At 37.8% G+C, this 7,500-nt stretch overlaps 33 pseudogenes; all 33 read right to left on the bottom strand.

Annotated features, from left to right (window-relative positions):
- LOC148496813 (5S ribosomal RNA) overlaps positions 1 to 28 on the bottom strand; it is a 119-nt pseudogene extending 91 nt beyond the window's left edge.
- A 116-nt stretch (positions 29 to 144) lies between these two features.
- Positions 145 to 263, bottom strand: LOC148496812 (5S ribosomal RNA; annotated as a pseudogene).
- Positions 264 to 379: 116 nt separating this feature from the next.
- Positions 380 to 498, bottom strand: LOC148496811 (5S ribosomal RNA; annotated as a pseudogene).
- A 116-nt stretch (positions 499 to 614) lies between these two features.
- LOC148496810 (5S ribosomal RNA) lies at positions 615 to 733 on the bottom strand (annotated as a pseudogene).
- A 116-nt stretch (positions 734 to 849) lies between these two features.
- LOC148496809 (5S ribosomal RNA) lies at positions 850 to 968 on the bottom strand (annotated as a pseudogene).
- Positions 969 to 1,084: 116 nt separating this feature from the next.
- Positions 1,085 to 1,203, bottom strand: LOC148496808 (5S ribosomal RNA; annotated as a pseudogene).
- Positions 1,204 to 1,318: 115 nt separating this feature from the next.
- Positions 1,319 to 1,437, bottom strand: LOC148496807 (5S ribosomal RNA; annotated as a pseudogene).
- Positions 1,438 to 1,553: 116 nt separating this feature from the next.
- LOC148496806 (5S ribosomal RNA) lies at positions 1,554 to 1,672 on the bottom strand (annotated as a pseudogene).
- Positions 1,673 to 1,787: 115 nt separating this feature from the next.
- LOC148496805 (5S ribosomal RNA) lies at positions 1,788 to 1,906 on the bottom strand (annotated as a pseudogene).
- A 116-nt stretch (positions 1,907 to 2,022) lies between these two features.
- Positions 2,023 to 2,141, bottom strand: LOC148496804 (5S ribosomal RNA; annotated as a pseudogene).
- Positions 2,142 to 2,257: 116 nt separating this feature from the next.
- On the bottom strand, positions 2,258 to 2,376 carry LOC148496803 (5S ribosomal RNA; annotated as a pseudogene).
- Positions 2,377 to 2,492: 116 nt separating this feature from the next.
- On the bottom strand, positions 2,493 to 2,611 carry LOC148496802 (5S ribosomal RNA; annotated as a pseudogene).
- Positions 2,612 to 2,726: 115 nt separating this feature from the next.
- Positions 2,727 to 2,845, bottom strand: LOC148496801 (5S ribosomal RNA; annotated as a pseudogene).
- Positions 2,846 to 2,961: 116 nt separating this feature from the next.
- LOC148496800 (5S ribosomal RNA) lies at positions 2,962 to 3,080 on the bottom strand (annotated as a pseudogene).
- Positions 3,081 to 3,196: 116 nt separating this feature from the next.
- LOC148496799 (5S ribosomal RNA) lies at positions 3,197 to 3,315 on the bottom strand (annotated as a pseudogene).
- A 116-nt stretch (positions 3,316 to 3,431) lies between these two features.
- On the bottom strand, positions 3,432 to 3,550 carry LOC148496798 (5S ribosomal RNA; annotated as a pseudogene).
- Positions 3,551 to 3,665: 115 nt separating this feature from the next.
- On the bottom strand, positions 3,666 to 3,784 carry LOC148496797 (5S ribosomal RNA; annotated as a pseudogene).
- A 116-nt stretch (positions 3,785 to 3,900) lies between these two features.
- Positions 3,901 to 4,019, bottom strand: LOC148496796 (5S ribosomal RNA; annotated as a pseudogene).
- A 116-nt stretch (positions 4,020 to 4,135) lies between these two features.
- Positions 4,136 to 4,254, bottom strand: LOC148496795 (5S ribosomal RNA; annotated as a pseudogene).
- Positions 4,255 to 4,370: 116 nt separating this feature from the next.
- On the bottom strand, positions 4,371 to 4,489 carry LOC148496794 (5S ribosomal RNA; annotated as a pseudogene).
- A 115-nt stretch (positions 4,490 to 4,604) lies between these two features.
- Positions 4,605 to 4,723, bottom strand: LOC148496793 (5S ribosomal RNA; annotated as a pseudogene).
- A 116-nt stretch (positions 4,724 to 4,839) lies between these two features.
- On the bottom strand, positions 4,840 to 4,958 carry LOC148496792 (5S ribosomal RNA; annotated as a pseudogene).
- Positions 4,959 to 5,074: 116 nt separating this feature from the next.
- On the bottom strand, positions 5,075 to 5,193 carry LOC148496791 (5S ribosomal RNA; annotated as a pseudogene).
- Positions 5,194 to 5,309: 116 nt separating this feature from the next.
- LOC148496790 (5S ribosomal RNA) lies at positions 5,310 to 5,428 on the bottom strand (annotated as a pseudogene).
- Positions 5,429 to 5,544: 116 nt separating this feature from the next.
- On the bottom strand, positions 5,545 to 5,663 carry LOC148496789 (5S ribosomal RNA; annotated as a pseudogene).
- A 115-nt stretch (positions 5,664 to 5,778) lies between these two features.
- Positions 5,779 to 5,897, bottom strand: LOC148496788 (5S ribosomal RNA; annotated as a pseudogene).
- Positions 5,898 to 6,012: 115 nt separating this feature from the next.
- On the bottom strand, positions 6,013 to 6,131 carry LOC148496787 (5S ribosomal RNA; annotated as a pseudogene).
- A 116-nt stretch (positions 6,132 to 6,247) lies between these two features.
- Positions 6,248 to 6,366, bottom strand: LOC148496786 (5S ribosomal RNA; annotated as a pseudogene).
- A 116-nt stretch (positions 6,367 to 6,482) lies between these two features.
- Positions 6,483 to 6,601, bottom strand: LOC148496785 (5S ribosomal RNA; annotated as a pseudogene).
- Positions 6,602 to 6,717: 116 nt separating this feature from the next.
- LOC148496784 (5S ribosomal RNA) lies at positions 6,718 to 6,836 on the bottom strand (annotated as a pseudogene).
- Positions 6,837 to 6,951: 115 nt separating this feature from the next.
- On the bottom strand, positions 6,952 to 7,070 carry LOC148496783 (5S ribosomal RNA; annotated as a pseudogene).
- Positions 7,071 to 7,186: 116 nt separating this feature from the next.
- On the bottom strand, positions 7,187 to 7,305 carry LOC148496782 (5S ribosomal RNA; annotated as a pseudogene).
- Positions 7,306 to 7,421: 116 nt separating this feature from the next.
- Positions 7,422 to 7,500, bottom strand: part of LOC148496781 (5S ribosomal RNA) — a 119-nt pseudogene continuing 40 nt past the window's right edge.

The raw sequence follows: 7,500 nt of genomic DNA, 5'->3' as shown, positions 1-7,500 counted from the left end.
GCATGTCCAGTGTGGTTTGACTGTAAGTGCTCAAAAACATTAACTTTAGACATCTTTTACTTCTTAACTCAAGTAAGTTCATTGATAAGTTGACAAAATGTAATGTAAAATGTAATAGAAAAGAATGTTATGGCTATATAAAATTACCTACAGCACCTGGTATTCCCAGGTGGTCTCCCGTCCAAGTACTAACCAGGCCCAACCCTGCAAAGCCTCCAAGATCAGACGAGATTATGCATGTCCAGTGTGGTTTGGCTGTAGGTGCTCAAAAGCATTAACTTTAGACCTCTATTACTTCTTAACTCAAGTAAATTCATTGATAAGTTGAAAAAATTAAATGTAAAATGTAATACAAAAGAATGTTATGGCTGTCTAAAATTATCTACAGCACCTGGTATTCCAAGGTGGTCTCCCATCCAAGTTCAAACCAGGCCCAACACTGCATAGCTTCCAAGATCAGACGAGATTGGGCATGTCCAGTGTGGTTTGGCTGTAGGTGCTCAAAAGCATTAAATTTAGACCTCTATTACTTCTTAACTCAAGGAAATTCATTGATAAGTTGAAAAAATTAAATGTAAAATGTAATAGAAAAGAATGTTATGGCAGTATAAAATTACCTACAGCACCTGGGATTCCTAGGTGGTCTCCCATCCAAGTACTAACCAGGCTCAAGACTGCATAGCTTCCAAGATCAGACGAGATTGGGCATGTCCAGTGTGGTTTGGCTGTAGGCGCTAAAATACATTAACTTTAGACCTCTTTTACTTCTTAACTCAAGTAAATTCATTGATAAGTTGAAAAAATTTAATGTAAAATTTAATAGAAAAGAATGTTATGGCAGTATAAAATTACCTACAGCACCTGGTATTCCCAGGTGGTCTCCCGTCCAAGTACTAACCAGGCCCAACCCTGCAAAGCCTCCAAGATCAGACGAGATTGTGCATGTCCAGTGTGGTTTGGATGTAGGTGCTCAAAAGCATTAACTTTAGACCTCTATTACTTCTTAACTCAAGTAAATTCATTGATAAGTTGAAAAAATTAAATGTAAACTGTAATAGAAAAGAATGTTATGGCAGTATAAAAATACCTACAGCACCTGGGATTCTTAGGTGGTCTCCCATCCAAGTACTAACCAGGCCCAAAACTGCATATCTTCCAAGATCAGACGAGATTGGGCATGTCCAGTGTGGTTTGGCTGTAGGTGCTCAAAAACATTAACTTTAGACCGCTTTTACTTCTTAACTCAAGTAAATTCATTGATAAGTTGAAAAAATTAAATGTAAAATGTAATACAAAAGAATGTTATGGCTGTATAAATTATCTACAGCACCTGGTATTCCCAGGTGGTCTCCCATCCAAGTTCAAACCAGGCCCAACACTGCATAGCTTCCAAGATCAGACGAGATTGTGCATGTCCAGTGTGGTTTGGCTGTAGGTGCTCAAAAGCATTAAATTTAGACCTCTTTTACTTCTTAACTCAAGGAAATTCATTGATAAGTTGAAAAAATTAAATGTAAAATGTAATAGAAAAGAATGTTATGGCAGTATAAAATTACCTACAGCACCTGGGATTCCTAGGTGGTCTCCCATCCAAGTACTAACCAGGCCCAACACTGCATAGCTTCCAAGATCAGACGATATTGGGCATGTCCAGTGTGGTTTGGCTGAAGGAGCTCAAAAACATTAACTTTAGACCTCTTTTACTTCTTAACTCAAGTAAATTCAATGATAAGTTAAAAAATGAAATGAAAAATGTAATAGAAAAGAACGTTATGGCAGTATAAAATTACCTACAGCTCCTGGTATTCCCAGGTGGTCTCCCATCCAAGTACTAACCAAGCCCAATACTGCATAGCTTCCAAGATAAGACGAGATTGGGCATGTCCAGCGTGGTTTGGCAGTAGGTGCTCAAAAGCATTAAATTTAGACCTCTATTACTTCTTAACTCAAGTAAATTCATTAATAAGTTGAAAAAATTAAATGTAAAATGTAATAGAAAAGAATGTTATGGCTGCATAAAATTACCTACAACACCTGGAATTCCCAGGTGGTCTCCCATCCAAGCACTAACCAGGCCCAACACTGCATAGCTTCCAAGATCAAACAAGATTGGGCATGTCCAGTGTGGTTTGGCTGTAGGTGCAAAAAAATATTAACTTTAGACATCTATAACTTCTTAACTCATGTAAATTCATTGATAAGTTGAAAAAATTAAATGTAAAATGTAATAGAAAAGAATGTTATGGCAGCATAAAATTACCTACACCACCTGGTATTCCCAGATGGTCTCCCATCCAAGTACTAACCGGGCCCAACACTGCATAGCTTCCAAGATCAGACGAGATTGGGCATGTCCAGTGTGGTTTGGCTGAAGGAGCTCAAAAACATTAACTTTAGACCTCTTTTACTTCTTTACTTATGTAAATTCATTGATAAGTTGAAAAAATTAAATGTAAAATGTAATAGAAAAGAATGGTATGGGTGCATAAAATTACCTACAGCACCTGGTATTCCCAGGTGGTCTCCCATCCAAGCACTAACCAGGCCCAACACTGCACAGCTTCCAAGATCAGACGACATTGGGCATGTCCAGTGTGGTTTGGCTGTAGGTGCTCAAAAACATTAACTTTAGACCTCTTTTACTTCTTAACTCAAGTAAATTCAATGACAAGTTGAAAAATGAAATGTAAAATGTAATAGAAAAGAATGTTATGGCAGTATAAAATTACCTACAGCTCCTGGTATTCCCAGGTGGTCTCCCATACAAGTTCTAACCAGGCCCTACACTGCATAGCTTCCAAGATCAGACGGGATTGAGCATGTCCAGTGTGGTTTGACTGTAAGTGCTCAAAAACATTAACTTTAGACATCTTTTACTTCTTAACTCAAGTAAGTTCATTGATAAGTTGACAAAATGTAATGTAAAATGTAATAGAAAAGAATGTTATGGCTATATAAAATTACCTACAGCACCTGGTATTCCCAGGTGGTCTCCCGTCCAAGTACTAACCAGGCCCAACCCTGCAAAGCCTCCAAGATCAGACGAGATTGTGCATGTCCAGTGTGGTTTGGCTGTAGGTGCTCAAAAGCATTAACTTTAGACCTCTATTACTTCTTAACTCAAGTAAATTCATTGATAAGTTGAAAAAATTAAATGTAAAATGTAATACAAAAGAATGTTATGGCTGTCTAAAATTATCTACAGCACCTGGTATTCCAAGGTGGTCTCCCATCCAAGTTCAAACCAGGCCCAACACTGCATAGCTTCCAAGATCAGACGAGATTGGGCATGTCCAGTGTGGTTTGGCTGTAGGTGCTCAAAAGCATTAAATTTAGACCTCTATTACTTCTTAACTCAAGGAAATTCATTGATAAGTTGAAAAAATTAAATGTAAAATGTAATAGAAAAGAATGTTATGGCAGTATAAAATTACCTACAGCACCTGGGATTCCTAGGTGGTCTCCCATCCAAGTACTAACCAGGCCCAACACTGCATAGCTTCCAAGATCAGACGAGATTGGGCATGTCCAGTGTGGTTTGGCTGAAGGAGCTCAAAAACATTAACTTTAGACCTCTTTTACTTCTTAACTCAAGTAAATTCAATGATAAGTTGAAAAATGAAATGAAAAATGTAATAGAAAAGAATGTTATGGCAGTATAAAATTACCTACAGCTCCTGGTATTCCCAGGTGGTCTCCCATCCAAGTACTAACCAAGCCCAATACTGCATAGCTTCCAAGATAAGACGAGATTGGGCATGTCCAGTGTGGTTTGGCAGTAGGTGCTCAAAAGCATTAAATTTAGACCTCTATTACTTCTTAACTCAAGTAAATTCATTAATAAGTTGAAAAAATTAAATGTAAAATGTAATAGAAAAGAATGTTATGGCTGCATAAAATTACCTACAGCACCTGGAATTCCCAGGTGGTCTCCCATCCAAGCACTAACCAGGCCCAACACTGTATAGCTTCCAAGATCAAACAAGATTGGGCATGTCCAGTGTGGTTTGGCTGTAGGTGCAAAAAAATATTAACTTTAGACATCTATAACTTCTTAACTCATGTAAATTCATTGATAAGTTGAAAAAATTAAATGTAAAATGTAATAGAAAAGAATGTTATGGCACCATAAAATTACCTACACCACCTGGTATTCCCAGATGGTCTCCCATCCAAGTACTAACCGGGCCCAACACTGCATAGCTTCCAAGATCAGACGAGATTGGGCATGTCCAGTGTGGTTTGGCTGAAGGAGCTCAAAAACATTAACTTTAGACCTCTTTTACTTCTTTACTCATGTAAATTCATTGATAAGTTGAAAAAATTAAATGTAAAATGTAATAGAAAAGAATGCTATGGGTGCATAAAATTACCTACAGCACCTGGTATTCCCAGGTGGTCTCCCATCCAAGCACTAACCTGGCCCAACACTGCACAGCTTCCAAGATCAGACGACATTGGGCATGTCCAGTGTGGTTTGGCTGTAGGTGCTCAAAAACATTAACTTTAGACCTCTTTTACTTCTTAACTCAAGTAAATTCAATGACAAGTTGAAAAATGAAATGTAAAATGTAATAGAAAAGAATGTTATGGCAGTATAAAATTACCTACAGCTCCTGGTATTCCCAGGTGGTCTCCCATCCAAGTACTAACCAGGCCCTACACTGCATAGCTTCCAAGATCAGACGGGATTGAGCATGTCCAATGTGGTTTGACTGTAAGTGCTCAAAAACATTAACTTTAGACATCTTTTACTTCTTAACTCAAGTAAGTTCATTGATAAGTTGACAAAATGTAATGTAAAATGTAATAGAAAAGAATGTTATGGCTATATAAAATTACCTACAGCACCTGGTATTCCCAGGTGGTCTCCCGTCCAAGTACTAACCAGGCCCAACCCTGCAAAGCCTCCAAGATCAGATGAGATTATGCATGTCCAGTGTGGTTTGGCTGTAGGTGCTCAAAAGCATTAACTTTAGACCTCTATTACTTCTTAACTCAAGGAAATTCATTGATAAGTTGAAAAAATTAAATGTAAAATGTAATAGAAAAGAATGTTATGGCAGTATAAAATTACCTACAGCACCTGGGATTCCTAGGTGGTCTCCCATCCAAGTACTAACCAGGCCCAAGACTGCATAGCTTCCAAGATCAGACGAGATTGGGCATGTCCAGTGTGGTTTGGCTGTAGGCGCTAAAAAACATTAACTTTAGACCTCTTTTACTTCTTAACTCAAGTAAATTCATTGATAAGTTGAAAAAATTTAATGTAAAATTTAATAGAAAAGAATGTTATGGCAGTATAAAATTACCTACAGCACCTGGTATTCCCAGGTGGTCTCCCGTCCAAGTACTAACCAGGCCCAACCCTGCAAAGCCTCCAAGATCAGACGAGATTGTGCATGTCCAGTGTGGTTTGGATGTAGGTGCTCAAAAGCATTAACTTTAGACCTCTATTACTTCTTAACTCAAGTAAATTCATTGATAAGTTGAAAAAATTAAATGTAAACTGTAATAGAAAAGAATGTTATGGCAGTATAAAAATACCTACAGCACCTGGGATTCTTAGGTGGTCTCCCATCCAAGTACTAACCAGGCCCAAAACTGCATATCTTCCAAGATCAGACGAGATTGGGCATGTCCAGTGTGGTTTGGCTGTAGGTGCTCAAAAACATTAACTTTAGACCGCTTTTACTTCTTAACTCAAGTAAATTCATTGATAAGTTGAAAAAATTAAATGTAAAATGTAATACAAAAGAATGTTATGGCTGTATAAATTATCTACAGCACCTGGTATTCCCAGGTGGTCTCCCATCCAAGTTCAAACCAGGCCCAACACTGCATAGCTTCCAAGATCAGACGATATTGGGCATGTCCAGTGTGGTTTGGCTGAAGGAGCTCAAAAACATTAACTTTAGACCTCTTTTACTTCTTAACTCAAGTAAATTCAATGATAAGTTGAAAAATGAAATGAAAAATGTAATAGAAAAGAATGTTATGGCAGTATAAAATTACCTACAGCTCCTGGTATTCCCAGGTGGTCTCCCATCCAAGTACTAACCAAGCCCAATACTGCATAGCTTCCAAGATAAGACGAGATTGGGCATGTCCAGTGTGGTTTGGCAGTAGGTGCTCAAAAGCATTAAATTTAGACCTCTATTACTTCTTAACTCAAGTAAATTCATTAATAAGTTGAAAAAATTAAATGTAAAATGTAATAGAAAAGAATGTTATGGCTGCATAAAATAACCTACAGCACCTGGAATTCCCAGGTGGTCTCCCATCCAAACACTAACCAGGCCCAACACTGCATAGCTTCCAAGATCAAACAAGATTGGGCATGTCCAGTGTGGTTTGGCTGTAGGTGCAAAAAAATATTAACTTTAGACATCTATAACTTCTTAACTCATGTAAATTCATTGATAAGTTGAAAAAATTAAATGTAAAATGTAATAGAAAAGAATGTTATGGCAGCATAAAATTACCTACACCACCTGGTATTCCCAGATGGTCTCCCATCCAAGTACTAACCGGGCCCAACACTGCATAGCTTCCAAGATCAGACGAGATTGGGCATGTCCAGTGTGGTTTAGCTGAAGGAGCTCAAAAACATTAACTTTAGACCTCTTTTACTTCTTTACTCATGTAAATTCATTGATAAGTTGAAAAAATTAAATGTAAAATGTAATAGAAAAGAATGGTATGGGTGCATAAAATTACCTACAGCACCTGGTATTCCCAGGTGGTCTCCCATCCAAGCACTAACCAGGCCCAACACTGCACAGCTTCCAAGATCAGACGACATTGGGCATGTCCAGTGTGGTTTGGCTGTAGGTGCTCAAAAACATTAACTTTAGACCTCTTTTACTTCTTTACTCAAGTAAATTCAATGACAAGTTGAAAAATGAAATGTAAAATGTAATAGAAAAGAATGTTATGGCAGTATAAAATTACCTACAGCTCCTGGTATTCCCAGGTGGTCTCCCATACAAGTACTAACCAGGCCCTACACTGCATAGCTTCCAAGATCAGACGGGATTGAGCATGTCCAGTGTGGTTTGACTGTAAGTGCTCAAAAACATTAACTTTAGACATCTTTTACTTCTTAACTCAAGTAAGTTCATTGATAAGTTGACAAAATGTAATGTAAAATGTAATAGAAAAGAATGTTATGGCTATATAAAATTACCTACAGCACCTGGTATTCCCAGGTGGTCTCCCGTCCAAGTACTAACCAGGCCCAACCCTGCAAAGCCTCCAAGATCAGACGAGATTGTGCATGTCCAGTGTGGTTTGGCTGTAGGTGCTCAAAAGCATTAACTTTAGACCTCTATTACTTCTTAACTCAAGTAAATTCATTGATAAGTTGAAAAAATTAAATGTAAAATGTAATACAAAAGAATGTTATGGCTGTCTAAAATTATCTACAGCACCTGGTATTCCCAGATGGTCTCCCATCCAAGTACTAACCAGGCCCAACACTGCATAGCTTCCAAGATC

Source organism: Taudactylus pleione, unplaced genomic scaffold, assembly GCF_031769625.1.
Source record: "Taudactylus pleione unplaced genomic scaffold, aTauple2 ptg000550l, whole genome shotgun sequence".
In the NCBI taxonomy this organism is placed as follows: Eukaryota; Metazoa; Chordata; class Amphibia; order Anura; family Myobatrachidae; genus Taudactylus; species Taudactylus pleione.
The sequence above is the reverse complement of the archived record's forward strand: the minus strand, read 5'-3'. Positions and strand labels throughout refer to the sequence as shown.